Raw genomic sequence first — 16,869 nt, forward strand, 5'->3', positions numbered from 1 at the left:
TGTGTTCTCTTACAAATATCAAATTGACCAGAGCTGGGCATTCCGGTATTCCGCCTATGTGATGGACTGGTCCGTCTACCTGCCTATTACAGACATAGGTAGGTGATAAACGAAAGACGAGAACCTTAAAAAAATATAATATAATATAATATAATATAATATAATGTAATATAATGTAATATAATATCAAAACTAAGCATAATCGGAAGCCCATTTTTTCCATCTATGTAATTGTCTATCGTCTATTTTCGTGGTGAGGCTCCCATGCCACGGTGAGTCTTTCGTTTCAAATAACACTCAACTTGCGAGTGGAAGAGTCTTTCGTTTCAAATATCGCTCAGCTTACGAGTGGAAGTCGGTCGAAGTCGTTAGACGGAAATGCTAACAGAAGCCCGTTTAAAATGGTAGGCGGACTGGCCTATAGGCGATTACTATTTGGTCCAGCTGGGCAAAAAAGCAGATAGCCGGACGGCGGAAGGGGACACCGGCTGCAGGTGGAAGGCGATAAACGGACCGGGAAATTTTAATAAAATGCCCAGTTCTGAAATTGACTCTGTTGACTCATTCACTACTGTATATGTTTATATTTGTCAACTGGAATCCAACCCTTTACTGCCACCGGCGTATATGTTAGTCAAGTCAGTGCTTTGGATTTTAGATCAGCACAGCTTTTGAGTTGATTAAGATAAAGATTAAGGTGTGAATCTATTTATGGTAGAGTGTCTGGAGGTAGGTAGTTGAAAGTGTGTGTCACAATCGTGAGAAAAGAGCCACCGAAATACAATTTGAGCTATGCAGGGTTCAGTGTCGCTCACACTCATAATATTTTGCCATCAAAAGCCCTTTCCTGGTCCTGTAAATAGTTTGAGATGTCACAAAAGCCAAACGTAGCAATGTCACTGTTGTGCTTGGTATATTTGTTTTCACGGAAAGTTTTCTCGTTTTCTCCGCTTTTTACACCTTCTTTGATAGGGTCAGTGCTTAAATTGTTACAGATCATAATATTGTGAGAGTACTGAAAGATCAGTCGAAATGCTGTAAAATGGCAGGATGGGATTGGCTGCTCTGAAAATGGCTGAGATTAGATACTGAGCAAGGGTTGATGCTGAACACGACAGATGGGTACTGGGTGTTGGAACTAAACTGGCCCCACTCGGGGCTGAATTTTTAAAAACTAGAGTATCGATAAGCTCCACCCTTGTTGGCTCTGTTAACGGTCATCGGGAAATTACTCAAATTAATTTTCAATTTATTTAATTTCCTGTATATAAATGTACAATTACACCTTCTACATCTGTAATCTCATTTTTAACTAGCAATAAAATTAATGTTCATTTAAGATTCATGTTCACAATCGGAGGTGAGACATTTCGCACCACTGCAGCGTCATGCACGAGAGGAGCGCTGTGCGATCATATTACGATATGATATAGTGTGATATAAAAATGTTTATTGCACCGTATAACCCTGTAGTTTTTATACTGTTATTTTTGGGTATTGGTGCAACGCCATCTGAGCCCCATTTGCTTGGGCTTCGAAGCAGCGTTGTCACCATGTCAACGGGCCACCAAGCCAGCACCTTTGAAGACTCGGACGAGTAAGGTATTACTAACGTACACTCATGCAGCGCAAGCTGGTGTCCTTTACATTGGGATAGTTCTGTTGCTAAGTTAGGTCGGCAGGATGACATCATCTTTTCATTTGCCAACGACAGTACTCTTTGTTTTTGTTATTACTTTTTTTTTTTTTAACTTTACAATGGTGTCATTGTCATTGCAAGACAAGTTAATGTATATGAACAAAAATCATTTAAAAAAAAAAGCAGTGTAATTTCTAATATTTGTTTTGGTGTTTTTCTTAACCAAAAAAAAAAGCACCGATAACTACTATCTACTGTTAATGTGCCAGATTGATAAGAAGTATCGTTAAGAGTAATGGTATCATTAAATTCTTAAAAATACCCATCCCTACTAAACACCTTAGCACGCATGCTGAAAAAAAACTAATTCACGCAGAAAAAATCAAAATCATCAATATTCTTCTAAACACTTTTAATTCTACTGTACACCAATTCACTGCATGTTTGTATTGGAAGGAAACACTCAACAAGTGCTGCTTTGTTGTTTTTGTTTGTTCCCCAAGAAGGCTTAACGAGCAAGCCCCAATCCTCTCCAATTGTTCTCGCCAAACGCCACACAGCATGATGAACTTCAAAGCATTTAGCGACCGACAGTTATGCACGCTACAGCGCGGCGGTACAAAACGCAGCGCCTCTCAGGAAACAGCCTGCATGTTGGAACGAACTGTAAACAAAAGGAGCCGCCACCGTGTGTGACAATCCAACTAATGAATCAATATGCTAGGCAAGCACTGGCTTTCCAATAAAGCTCCAGGAAAGCTTTTTAACGCGACACTCTTGATGCATATCCAAAATAAATAAAACCACATTTTCTCGCAAAGGGAAATTATGGGAGCGAATGAAGGAGAGTTAATTAGGCAAATTGAAAGACTCAGGTTGTTGGTGATACTTTTCCAAGATTGACACATACTGTGTGCAATAACAATCTCATATGGGAACTGAAAGCGAGAAAATAAGGTGAAATGACGCAACGATGAGGAAATTTCAAGGACACGAGGTGCCAGTGAACCCGGGTGAGGAGAGACAAATGGGCCAACAATGGATGCAGATGAGATGCAAGAAGAGCATGACATCAGAGGAGGTAACACAGCCCCTTAATGAGAAATGCTAGATTTAATGCCTTTTTCAGATACTCAATAAAACTTAGCACCATCAATCATCATCCATATTGACATACAGTATCTTCAAAGCAAATGATCATGTTCACTCATTTGCATTATCAAACTGTAAATTGTTTTAATATCTTCTCATTATGTAACTATCCCAGTTAACCTAGTAGCTCATGTCGATGTAATGATACATGATTTCTAATGGAGTGTGCAAAAAAGAGTGCAGCCTTCTAATTTCCCTCCATACTTGAGTTAACACCCCTGCCAAAATTAAATGATTAAAAGAAATCACCAAGTATATAAATTGAGGCTTCAAAAGCGTGACAAATCAAGCTATGTGGGCGTGTCCACTGAATCCGCAAAACCAAATCTCACTGAAAAATGTATGCTACTTTGTCTTGGCTGGAAACTATCCCGCTGGGGCATCCCGAGGCTTTCCACTCTGCAACTAGAGGAGCTAGCCACCAGCTAGCTCACAAGCTAACTATGTCGCTGGGCAGCTCAAGCTCTTATATAGTGGGGGAGGTGCGACTCATGCCAGACTCCCAAGTGTGTCACTACTGGACACCGTTTTAGTCATGCCCCCCCCCCCCAAAAAAATTGAGAAAAGTCAGGGAACCTGAAATCGTGAATAACAGTTTAACATTATATCTCCAAAATTCTATACTACATAATTCTCAGTCTTTTTGCATTCTTAGGACAACCGATGTTGGAGGAGTCTGACATCACACATAAACAGTGGTGGCGACTATATAAACCACTATTTAATCTATGTGTTATACGAAATATCACAATTTAACACAAACTATTCAGTAAGCAACAAGTGTGATTGTTCCGACTTCCGAGAAGTCTCGAGCGCAGTAATGCACATGGCAATGGAACAAAAAGACACATCTCAATTCCAAGACAAAGAGACAGAGATGCTCCAAATATGAAACCATACCTGACGGTTTCAGCCTATGACAGTCTCGGACAAAAAAGGTCACATCACCATCGGAAAAAAAATGGGACTGTCACATACAAGAGAGATTAAATGATGATGTCTGTGTGCGTGTGTGTCAGAGCATGCCAAAAGACAGAAAGTCTTTGAGGTCAAACAAAGGATTTTGTGCCTTATTTTACTTTCATGGGAAATACTGAGATTAAAATGTCTCTGAAAATAATCACGTCACATATTTTACCAAATAAACTGAAGGGACACTTCATTTATTTTTTCAAGGTACTAAGCAGTATCTACTAAATGTATTTGAGTCACCTTGTTTATTTCACAATCAAGGTAGGAACATTGTCTCACGAATGGTTTTACTGGATGTCGTGATGCATCTAACCCGAGCAGCAGTATTTGACACTGCACTTAGAGCACTTCATAGTCTGCGGACTCTTATACTATATGTTATACCATTTTTGCTTAGTGGATGGTTTTTCATCTGCTAGTTGTAAGTTACTAGATATTTAGCAGTATTACTCACTGTACTTTTTTTATGCCGCACTGGACAAATACCCCGTATTAAAAAAACCCACTAAAAATAATACTAAAACTAATAAAACACACACGCCTTTTTCTTCAGCTGTCATTAGCATTGTGAAATTACATCAATTTAATAATTCATTGAGTTATCATTGAGGAACATTATGATGGCATTAGGTGTGAACTTGATTAGTAGAACAGGACGAGGGGAAAGGAAGAGAGGACCTGTGTTGACTTTCTCGTTATCTTTTTCAAAAAAGCGACTAGCCACAAATCTAGTGACTTTTTAATGGTGTTATTGGAGACTCTGATGTAAAAGCACGTATCGTTCTCGACATGCAGCGAGTGCTTCCGTTGGCCTCTCCCCCGTCCCAGACCACTCACAGGCGGCAAAGTCCTCTCGCAGCAGCCTCTCCCAGCTGCTGTCGGAACAGATGTTCACCCCTCCGTGTCCAGACTGCAAATGAATCGCGCATGCGAACCCGTCGCTTTTCCTCCGCCTTGCTTTATAGGCACGGCGGGATAAATGTGATTCTTTATCGTCAAATAAATAACTGCATTTAAAGATACTCACCTCGTACAGACAGTTCACTGTGTGTTTGCATTTCTCCGTGACACAAGCTAAACTTCGAACGTTATCTCTCCATTTTAACATGGCTCAATCTAAACTGTATAGTCAAAAGTACAATTATGCAAATCGGGTGATGGCGTCATTTTGTGACTTTTAGGACAGCCAATAGCTACTATCCTTAGACAGGAATTAAATACTTTAATTCTTCAATTCCTTCAGTTATTCATAGTCACTGGCATTTGGCAATACTGGAGAGGATTCAAGGTGAGGCCTTGTACATTATTCACGCATGAGCACCTCCCCCCCACACACACACATACACACGCACACACCCCCGCACACACACACCTATTCCTTAGGCAAACAAAGGAGAAAGGAGCTATCTGAACAGAAGCATGGCGACAACTTGTGGTGACTGACAGCGGGAGGAGGGGGCTGATGGGAGGATTCTGTTAGTGACAGATAACAGCTGTCTGCTTCACACACGACATGAGTGAGAGCAACAAACACAAACACACTTAAACGGGGGGAATAAGGGACCCTTGCATAAACTTTCAAACAAAGTAGCTGACTGTTACATAGGAAAGAAAGACATAAAAGGCATCATGCATAAACAAGTCATCTGATCTGTGTGACATTCACACACATTTTTGAAGCATTCAGCAGAGTGGGGATAATGAATGAGATTCAACAATGAATTATGGATCATCTTCTAATGGCTGGCGTACCTTACTCATTACTAGCATGCTAATGTGATTGGGAAACACGGGATTATCAGTGTTATTGAAGCATGGACGTGCCCCAAAGGACAGGGACTTGTCACCTCCTCAAAGTCACACGAGTGAAAATAATGCACAGTGAATGTAACACAGTAAAACACTCTGTGATGATTGCTATTATGATTGTTTTACATTAACAGTTGTCACATTTGTATCACTGTTGTTACACATGTTTAAAAATCTATGTTTAAAATGATTATTGTTTTGATTTTTATACTACGTTCACACAACAAAGGCAGTGGTTAGCCTCATAGTCGAGAGGTTCTGGGTTGGAATCTCGGCCCACACCCTTCTTGCCCAAAGTCATCTTGGATAAGGTGTTTTCACACTTCATTTGGCAACCCATTCATTATGTACTGTATGTGCTGACGCGGTGGGCACCAAAATGGCAGACAAGCCCGAATTAAAATCTTTACGATTCAACACCACTCTGACAACATGCAGTGCGTCCAATAATAAGTGGTTGTGGAATGATTTCAAACTGAAAATACATTTTGGTGGAGTTGTACAATGAAAAAAGCATGGCGAAAATAGAGTTAAGTTACTAATGCAGTGTCCCATTGACCTAGGACATTTTTGTATATATTGCTATGATTTCACACATTGATGTTTTAATTAGTGAACTACTGTATTTTGTCTTAAACAGAAGTCACCTTTCTGCAAAAGAGATCACAAAATGGATTCCCTAACACTATTCCTACAGCAATCTGCGTAAGCCTACATCTTCCAACTGATGTAATACACAGGAGTGCATGTAAACACACTCTCGGGCATTCATCACAGCAATGGTCAAGGTGGAGACATCTCCTGCAATCCATCTCTCAGCTTATTGGCACCAAAAGACTTTGCCTTTGTGCTTTGCCCACAGATTTATGGGCGACTAAAGGCGCATACAGGTGCTTATGTATGCATGTCATTGAGTGCGGATGCATACATTAGCAGCATATGCACGCCTCGCAGTGAGGGAGATCAGGCTGATGGTGCTTATTGACACCTCCCCTCCCTCGCACTTGTGTCCTTCTCTCTCTCCCTCCATCCGACTAGCCCCCAATCCATCCCATTTCTTTAAAAGCCTGTTAGGAAAGCCAATACCATTCATTAGCACAAAAAGATTAGCTTTTCAGCAGTGTGTGTGTGTTTGGGAGTGTGCACTTCTTTGCAAATAATCAAAGAAGCCTGTACCAGGGAGCCACTCAGTTAACCTCAAGAGTTGGAGAATGTTTGAATCTGTGAGGTGCCGTCTTTAGTACACAGATGCCAGGGGGCGAAGAGCAATGGAAACATATCATTCACTCAATAAAGCATGTTACATTATATTATGGATCCACCAATTAGGCAAATTTAGAGAAGACATATCATGGAATATTACATTTCAAAAGGGGCATTGCATGCCAATTCACCAAGTAGGTTTAATCAAGCAAATTTGGATTTTAATGAAACTGCAATTTGACCTTGAAATCGACCTTAAACTTTTTCATGAAATGTAATCTGTCACGTTATCTAAAACATCTAAAATTTTAAGAGGTGTATTTTTTTGTTTAGCAGCAATAAGCAGTCAACGTATCCATACTCTCATGATATATCATTAAATATAGTTGAATATCTGAATCTGATTGTCAAGGTCAAATTCAATCAAAAGCTTAAAGCAACGGTGGGGCCGGTATGGCTATGTTTTCACTAACAAGTTCATTTTATATATTTTAAAGATCCATGCTTGCCTGATTGCTTGCCCACTGCCAGTCGCCGTCTGCCTCCCGAGAGTTGACGCGAGTTTAACGTCGCTAAATGTCAGAAATACAAACCGGTCGGGGTTCGTGTGCGCATTCATGCTCTTGTCCGCTTCAGCCTGAGTAAGTGGAGAAGCGATAACCAAGGCATTTTTGTTTTTGTGGAGGTGATCATGATGAGATTACGTTATATGTCAATAAATCCAAACTATTGTGCAGAACACTTTTATACTTTCACAGGTTGAAGTGAACAAGAGTAGTAATGTGCATTTGCATTTTGGCGGCGATCGGTCGCCATTTTAGACAACAGAACTGACAAAGCGAGCAATATTACCAGCTTGCCTCCTTCCCGTGACATAGACAGCTGAGACCGAAAACATAACATAAGCCACGCCCCAAAAAAGCGGCGGGGAAACTTGTCGTAAACCTAATCACAAAGAAAGCCCTCAAATCACTACAGAGTCTTTTAAGGTGGGCATTTTAGTACTGATGTCATTTTTACATGCAAGCCTTTTATATAAGTGCCAATTTTAAGGCTCATCCAAGTGTCTCTTTAAGTTAATAAATGATCAAAATGAATTGATTTTGAATCCTTGTGTTATTCCCTTGTCAACAATACCTGTTTTGTCAACAGCGACCAAGTAGTTCCTGAGATATACAGGTTCAAAGGAAGGTGGCGACGCTCCTTTTTGCTAAAAATGTCAACATTAGACAGGCCATAGCTCACCAAACCCTGCTCCGATTGACCGGAAACTGGAGATTTGGTATTGTGCCATCACTATCAACAAGTACACCACATTTAATTATGATCAAAGTCTCTTTGGTTAAACCCCATTGGTGATTTGGCATGGAATGACCCAATACTGTATGTTTTATTGTTTGACATATTTGGATGAAGAGTGAAATTAAAATGCTGGCAAAGCTGCATTGTTGTTCGCAAAGATTAGTGTTACCTGTCAAAGTTACTTCGGATAATAATGTTCCATTATTGTTCAGCTACAACGTCGACATGGGGGAGGGCGCAAATTGTGTTCGGTGTTGTCATCGCGCCACACTGCTAGTCCGCTACATTAACTGACAATTGTATTTTGTTGGCTTTGTGATGAAACGTGTTGGTGTGTGTGGGTGTGTGTAGGTGTGTGCACTAATCACACGGCCACAATCATAAAGTAAACGCACCTTCCTTAATGAATCACTATATCTGGTTGTCTGTTATATGCTGCACTTCATTCATCAGCAAAGGTAAAAATGACAAACTACTTTGCATGCACTCAAATGACTTACTTCACTTCCTTCAGTGATTCATAGTCACTGGCAGTGCAGCAGCTAAATGAACGCATCACTTTGAAGAGTGATTAAAAACCCCCCCTCTGAATTTGCATACAGCAACATCATTTATAACGACGCATGCATTAAACCTCGTGATTTTCAACACCGGCAACACCACCAAAATAGCTCATTTTTTTCTAGCTGCAGGTACTAGTGACTATTCGGCATCTCGTCAAGTAAACACAAACTTTCTCACTTATGACAAATTTTTACGTCAGACAAAACATAAGCGTCATTTCTGCTACTCACCTTAAATTGACTTTTTTTATGGAGTGAAATTGAATCCCCAATACTGTCGTGAATTGTGTTTGAGAGTCTATCATGATTGCGGTGCAGTGGTGTTCAGTGACCTTATCCGTATATCGGTTAATTTTGACAAAATTACGTTGAACATGCATTTTCTTTTGATTTATTTTGCCTGTCAGCATGCATTTTCTTTTTATATAGTTTACCAGTCAGGTGCACCGGGGCCTAGTAGCGAATCGGTGGCATTTGCTCGTTGTAGCACTCGCAAAGTGAACTTCAAATCTCTGTCTTTTTTTTTTTTTTTTTTCTTCATCTCTGAATCTGATAGTACACAAATATAGAGCTGGGCAGTGTGTCCCGGGGGGCCTGGACGGACGCCCATTTTTGGGGCGGAGGAAGGGGGATGACACGTTTGAAAAAAGGGGCGGGCTAAGCAAGGTCGGAGGTGGAGTTTAGTCCGGCCCACTAAGTTCATCTCAACTTATTCGGCGAAAGGCGTCTTTTGGCTTCTTTTATACGAATGTCTTCTTAGCTAAACTATGTTTTTTCATGCCATTGTTGCATTGTATTCCGCAACAGGACTGAAAGTTAAATGTTCGTTTCTTTGCTTGTACCTTTATTTTTTCCTTTTTTCCTTTTTTTCTTTGCAAAGAGGCACATTACAGTGATTCAACAAAAAACATTTTAGACATAGATTATATAATCATCAAATACAGGTATCCAGAAAAATAATTGAGTGATTGACTTTTAGTCCTCCCATGGCCAACATAGGATCTGAATGATAAATGTGACTTGTGGGATTCCAAATTTTTCTGCGGTGGTCATGTGTGAAAACCCAGGATTGATTGAAAACCGAGTGACACAACGTAAGCCTGGCTTTAAATTGAATTGATATTTGATTATAAGAAAATCAACTTAGAGTACGTTTGGGATTAGGACTAAAATGAAGGTTGAAAAAATATGAAATTTAAATTGTTAAATTTTATGGTAAAGTCTAATTTGAGGAAGCAGGAACAGTCAACAATGCAAATTTTCCAGTGTTCAAGGTTGTTTAAATTAATCATTTAAATTTTATTGAGTGAATATGCAAGGAGAACGATGTGGAGTACATTTGATTTGCCTATTTAAAAAATATATTTTACAGTTAATTTTATCATTATTTATAAATGTTATTTCCTGAGGAAGCAAATGGCACTGATGCGATGGAATTTACCACCAGCTTTACGTTGTATCTTAACAGAATGTTTGGCCAAATTGTATGCATTAATTGTGCTTGAATACAAATAACAACTCCTTGTTACATTTACACGTATAATTGTTTTGCATAATAATGACTGCTGGTTAAACTGTACTAAGAAAAAAAAGTGTCTACGTGCATAATGCATTGTAACAAATGGGCCATTGCTTGTGGCAAATTCTCCAAGGGGTAAAAGATTTAATTAAGTCAAAATGAAGTATTGGGTGCTCAAACAAGCTCGCTCATATAGACACACCTCATTAGTGATATTTTGAGTAATTGGGAAAGACTTGTCATTAGCCAAAACAATAACTATAACAATAATTTCTCCAGGGACGGCAATTGTATTAATCTGTCCGAACAAACATACCTTAAAAGTGAAAACAAACACATGAGCAGTTATTTAACCCTTCACATCCCCAGGGATTGGGTCTTTAGCAGTAACAAAGCAGTGCCCAATCAGTTACATTCTGTTCCCAAATGTGTATTCCCTGCATAGAAAACAATCTGGGGAACAATATTACACACACAAACACGCACACATGCCATCACCTAATAACCATCAGCTTTTGGGACAGAGGAAAATCTATATTTCATCTGTGAAGCTGTGGTTCTGGAGCACACGCTGAGTTTGGTTGTCATTAGGCCTAATCCCTGTGGCTCACCTAATCAGGTTGCTGTGTATGTGCGTGTTTTCCTTTTTCGTGTGTTTGTATGCGGTGCATCGGGGTGAGAGGGGCCATAGCCGGAATCGTGCAAACACACACTTGAGGCTGAATTAAAGGCATCGATTGGACATGGCATGCTCTCATACACGGAGCAAAGCTTACCTTCGATCAATGGCTAATCTATTTGTTTGTGGATTTTTTATGCATCTCAATTTCAATCAGTCTAAAATGCTCATACTAAGGAGGTTATGTAACCGAACTGCTGTAATATACAATAGGTCATGTTAAAAGCCAGACATTCATCAATGACGGCCTAAATAGTCAGACTTCTATCATACTTACAATAGAAATACTTTATCTTCAGGAACTCCACATCTACATTAAACAATGCATGTTGAGGATCCAATCGTGACTTGCACACACCTATGGCCGACAATGAGGCACTCTAAAGCGGGCACGCATGCCCAAAGCACCGGTCCACAAATTGGGTGTCAAGTCGGATTTTTTTTAAAGTGGCCAACAACAAGGAGTTCTAAAGCAGTCATGCCAGCAGACTATCCGAACGGAAGATGCATTTTCAGGGTGTAGGCAGACCTAGCAAGCTGACTGCACGTCAGAATTTTGCTGGATAAACGCTGCATGCAAATGAAGCCACTCAATATGTATGTACAATAATCTCGGAATTCACTTTACAGGGTCTTTAATGTCTTAGTATGCTTCAAAAAAAAAAGTCTCAAATTCACATACAAACCATAGAACACAAATCACATAACAAGCATTAACAAAATGCTTAAAACGACAGTATTTCTCACCGGTACAATCCATTAATCACCCCGATGTTGTTTTCATATATTTTAGGCTTCACCCAACTCATGACACATTAAAGTGTGGTGATGACTAAACTTTAGTATTTAGATAGGCCAGGATGTTTTTTTCTTGTGTAAATCATTGATACGTTTTTGTGAACACTGCTCTGTGTTTGAGGGACGTGCCGGGTAATAACGATTTCATAATCTATCAACATCCAAGTTGTCCCTGCAGGGGAATATAATGCTAATTCTGCCAGTATAAATCCACACTTGTCCTGACCAGCCAACCCTTCCCGCGGGCTAAATTGTACTCGGTTATCAATTTAAATAAAAAATTTGCAGACATCACATACATTAGCAATGGAAGAGTTATAAACTGGATCAAACCACGGCTAACTTATATACAACATTAAAAGAATTGGGAATGAATGGCACCAAAATGACATACCATCAGGCTCTTTCTTGCATGTTTTCATTCAACAGTTTGAAACCTTTCCCCTCTGTCTACCTTCATTAGCAACTCTTGTATATGTAACAAATGAGCTCTGTGGCGACCGATCAAAGCCAGGCTGTCGTGGTCTGTCTTTTGAGTTTGGTCTTTGACTTTGGTTTCATGTTTTTCCTTGTGTTCCTTTGTCTGTCTCTTGTTAAGTTATTGAGTCCACCTGTGCTTGTCATCCCGGTCCCTTGTGTTAGCCAACCAGCTTCCTCCTACCCTCTGTGTCTTGTCCAGGTGTTCCTCGTTGTATCGTCAACTTGTCTGTATTTAGTTCCCCACTTTCTTTCAGTCCTTGTTGGTTCGTTGTCATTCGTCTTGCCTCTTGTCAAAGTCAAGTCAAGTCAAGTCAAGTCAAGTCCTGTCCTGTCCTGTCCTGTCCTGTCCTGTCCTGTCCTGTCCTGTCCTGTCCTAGTGTTTGTTGAGTTTAAGTTGGTCCTTGCTGTTTTTGTAATATCACAGTACCTTGTTTGCACTTCATTTTTTGCCTCCTGCATTTGGGTCCTCCTCCACGAAACCTGACACTGGCAAAGTGGTCCAGTCTTCCGAAAGAGATAACAAGCGGAGGTGGTTTAGTTAGTGTGACTAATTTTCTGCTTTGTTCCCGCATATATTTCATGGAAACGATGCCAATGATCCTTTCAGCCCTTTTGACTTACCACACAGCATGAAAAATATGGCGTAAAACATGGTATTGTGCTTCAATCACATGTAGCTGCTGGGTTTTGAAAGAAAGGTAAATGTCTTTGAGATGAAGCTTTACTTTTGTAAAAAATTCAAGACACCTGTGCACCCCCCTCCCACCCCCACCCCCCGCCAACCTAATGATTGTCCTGGTATTTGCGGAAAACTTCTTTCTTTCTTTTCTTATTTGTTTTGAGCAAAATTACTTATAAAACAAATGACCTGCATACAAAAAACAAACAAACAACAAACAAAAAAGACTTGAGCAATGCTTAAAGCAGAAAATATACAGGTAAAGTTGCAAGTCATTCTTTTATGACGTTAAAGGAACAATACTTTTTCTCAAGGTCAAAGGCAGAGGGGAATGCTCAAGGTGCTCACTCAGTCCATTAAAATTCAAATATCTTGCCTCTATTGGTTTGCGTGCGGTGCACTAATGCTATTGTGTTAACTCTATACCCGCAGTGCTGTTGTGCCAATTCCATCCCAGCCCTAGATGATGCACCTGCATGATGCACAACTCCTCTGAGATCATAAGCAAAATCAGGATCAGGCATGGGAGCAACTTACAGTTGAATCATCCAAACATTACGGGTAGCTCGGTAGATAAAGAGCTCCATCTACAGGATCGAAATACAGTCTGATAACTAACACAGGAAAAACATTCATCTTAAGCTTTAAAAGGGATCGCAAATGCACACACTCTGATAACAGCCAGTGTCTTCACGTAGTCCACCATTTCATTTCTAAAGAAGTATAACTGAATTATTATATACTTGCTTTCATTCAGAATACATGGCAAAGCATCTATTCCCAACCACACGAGGATGGTGCAGGGTGGTCATGTCCTCTATTCACTTCCTGTAGATATCAGTGGGTCCAGCAAGTGGAGAGGGACCTTTTGCGGTACAAAGGAGACGTCTGATAAGGACCACCTTGCTTCGAGCTTTCACAGTGCCTGTCTCTGGCGGTTAGTCTGAATTGTCCCCATCTCTTGATTTGTTCTGTGTGGAGAGCCATTAAAAGACACACACAGGGAAGCGGCATGTAATGGCACTTGCACACAGTGGACTTGGCATGTGAAAGGCAGAGGGTGAGATGGAGAAACTTGGTGTGGTCACCTTGACAGGGAAGGTCAGTATTCTCCCAACGTGCTTCTCTTTGATCGAGATTTGGAGAAAAAAAAAAAATCTACCTTTCCGGATGCAGTTTCTGTACGGGTCTGACTGTGCTGAATATTAATGTGACTCTGTGCATGCGTGCGTGTGCAAAAGAGCTGGCAGGCATGTTGAGCCATGAGACAGACGTGTGTGTCGGTCATTACTGTAATCGCTCCATTTACTTCATCTACCCTGGGAGGAGCGGCTGGTCAGTACCATCTGGATTCATGCGCAAGCACATACATGGCAATCACAAGACATGGTCGTTTGCATGGCTCGTCAGTCACTGATCTCACGTGACACTTTGTGATGGTGCACGTTGGCTTGCTTGGTCACTCTTTCGGCTTTTAAAGAGGAAATCAACCCAAACACTTTTTTTTTTTTAATTAATTATTGTGTTTGTGGAATATGAGTTAAGCAGCTATATCCATCCCTTTTTAGCCATCTCAGGGGGCGGCCATTTTGTCATTTCATGTCGACTGAAAATGACATCACAACTACTCAGGGCTCAGGTAAAGACCAATCACGGCTCAGCTTCAGAAAACAGGTGAGCAGGTGAAACACATTAATGGTGTTGATTTGCTGTGTTCCTCCAAGTATATTCCACTTAGTTTTTGGTCAGAATCTCCACCTTGACTGTATACAAATTTTTTAAAATGCTATTATATATCTATATCAAAATTAATTAAAAACAAAGCCAACGTCAATGTGAAGTTATGTATGTGTATGGTTTCTGCAGGGCCAAATGCTGTGAACTTGGGACTTGGAAAATTCCATACCATATGTTGTTTTTATCGCTGTCAAATCCTAGCAACATTTTCAGAAATCATCTGTTTATGCGTGACCGTAAGGTTTTATCTTTTCCAGTTCTATCTGAATGTGATCCAGACTGTGGTTTTGGCAGCAATGTACTGTACATTTAAGTTGGAAAATGACATTTGTGTAATGTTCCGTGAATATACTGCATGTCTGCCAAATCCCATCAGATATTTACAGACTCTTATCACATTATGTTCCCTTTGATTGGAGTGAAACATCACTTAATTTGACCTAAAAACAAACAAATAAAAAAAACCAAAGTATTGTTATTCACGCCTTCGTCCTCAGAAGTGCTCTTATTTCCCTCCATCATTCCTTCTCTGTCTCTTCTCCTCATCCTGATCAGATGCTTTAATCAAGCACAAATTTGTTTTCCCTTAATGTGTAGGTCAACCCAAAAACATATTTTTTTCAAGAATGTGTTCTATGCAGGCCCACTACTTGATTAAACAAGGTATTCTGATAAATATTGCATTTGTGGATTAAGAGTTAATCCGCCTGTTTTTAGCCATCTCTGGGGCCGGCCATTTTGTCACATATATCGACAGAAAATGACGGCCAATTACGGCTCACCTGTTTTCTGAAGCTGAGCCATGATTGGTCGTTACCTGAGCCCTGAGCAGTTGTGATTTCATTTTCAGTCGACAGAAGTGCCAAAATGGCCGCCCCCAGAGATGGCTAAAAGGGGTGGATTTTGCTGCTTAACTTAACTTTATTCCACAAAAGTAATATTAATCAGAATACCATGTTTATAATAGTTGGCCTGCTGGGAACTTATTCTTGAAAAAAAATATGTTTGGGCTGATTTCCTCGGCGAAAAAGTGAAAATGAAAAAGATGATAGTGGGAAGCATGCACCCAGATGACTATGTGGACTGCAAAGGTCCACAATGAGACCATAGGCTCATCACCAGTTTAGAGGACGAGGGTGGAAAGAAGGATGAAGAAGAGTGAACGGGACCAAAGCATAAGGACTCAAGAGCTATGATTATGAAGCCACATGCATGCCGTCATGGCAACGGCAAAATGGACAGAGCAAAGATGAGAGAGGGTGGAATAAAATAAGTAAAACACTTCAGGTTTGGGGGAAAAAAACGACACCGCTGAAAGATTAAAAAGAATTTAGCGTGTGCTTTGCTATGCCACATTGGAGCAGAATATTGCCTTCTCATTTAGGTGATATTTCAGTTACAGTCAAGTGCTGCAAGTTTAAACATCACCTGAAGGCACATTTTTCTCATTTGCACTCTTTCCGTTTGCATTACTCAGCAATGACCCTGTTGACAAACTATATACATTTATTCTACCGGTGCTCACAACTGCGCCTTCATCACTCTTCACTCATTTGTATTCTTGTGAGCTTGCAGCCCCTGCTCGCTTTCCATCTCAGCTTATAGCCTCTCTTTTTTCCACTTTGGTCTCACCACTGGCTCCCTTTCATGCTCCTCTTGTCCTCGTTGCTTTTCAACAATCTCTTTTTTTCTGGCCCCCATCCCTCCATCCCTTTGGAGCAGAGCTGACATTGGACTTGAGGTCAAAGAGATGGGCAGTCATGCTCTTACTGTCAGTCGGCTCGAATGGGCTTAGATACAGAGGGGAGACACCCAAGGGAAGCCCCTTCATCGGCTTTGGGCTCTACACAGATATACATTCAGCCACAGATACTTCAATTTATAGAAACAGAGTAAGACAAAGACATAGATGCATTCCGTAAAAGCATTTATTTGCAAGCTTCACTTCACCTGGGCAAGTGTATAAAATCATGTAATTACAGATATTTCTATACTAAATTCCCTTAGAGAACTGCAATGGATTATAGCTTTGACAATAATAGTCACTGTAGATGAATGTTGAACACTCATGTTGAAAATAAGCCTACAAAGGTCATAGACATTAGCATAAGAGCATGTGTGAAATAAACTAAACACATTATTGTTTCCAGTATTTCTGGAGAAACTGATACAGGAAAATTCTGTTGGTGTGGATGCAACATCTCTGTGATGTTCATGGGCATTCATTTGAAAAACATTTGAGGAAAAAGGACATAACTTTGCAGCCCTTTAATATGATGCATAAAGTTCCTTTTGCATTTTGATTATTTTATATTGCATGGGGTAATCATTTATTCA

This window comes from Filicampus tigris, chromosome 10 (genome assembly GCF_054856515.1).
Source record: "Filicampus tigris isolate MCC_2025a chromosome 10, RoL_Ftig_1.0, whole genome shotgun sequence".
In the NCBI taxonomy this organism is placed as follows: domain Eukaryota; kingdom Metazoa; phylum Chordata; class Actinopteri; order Syngnathiformes; family Syngnathidae; genus Filicampus; species Filicampus tigris.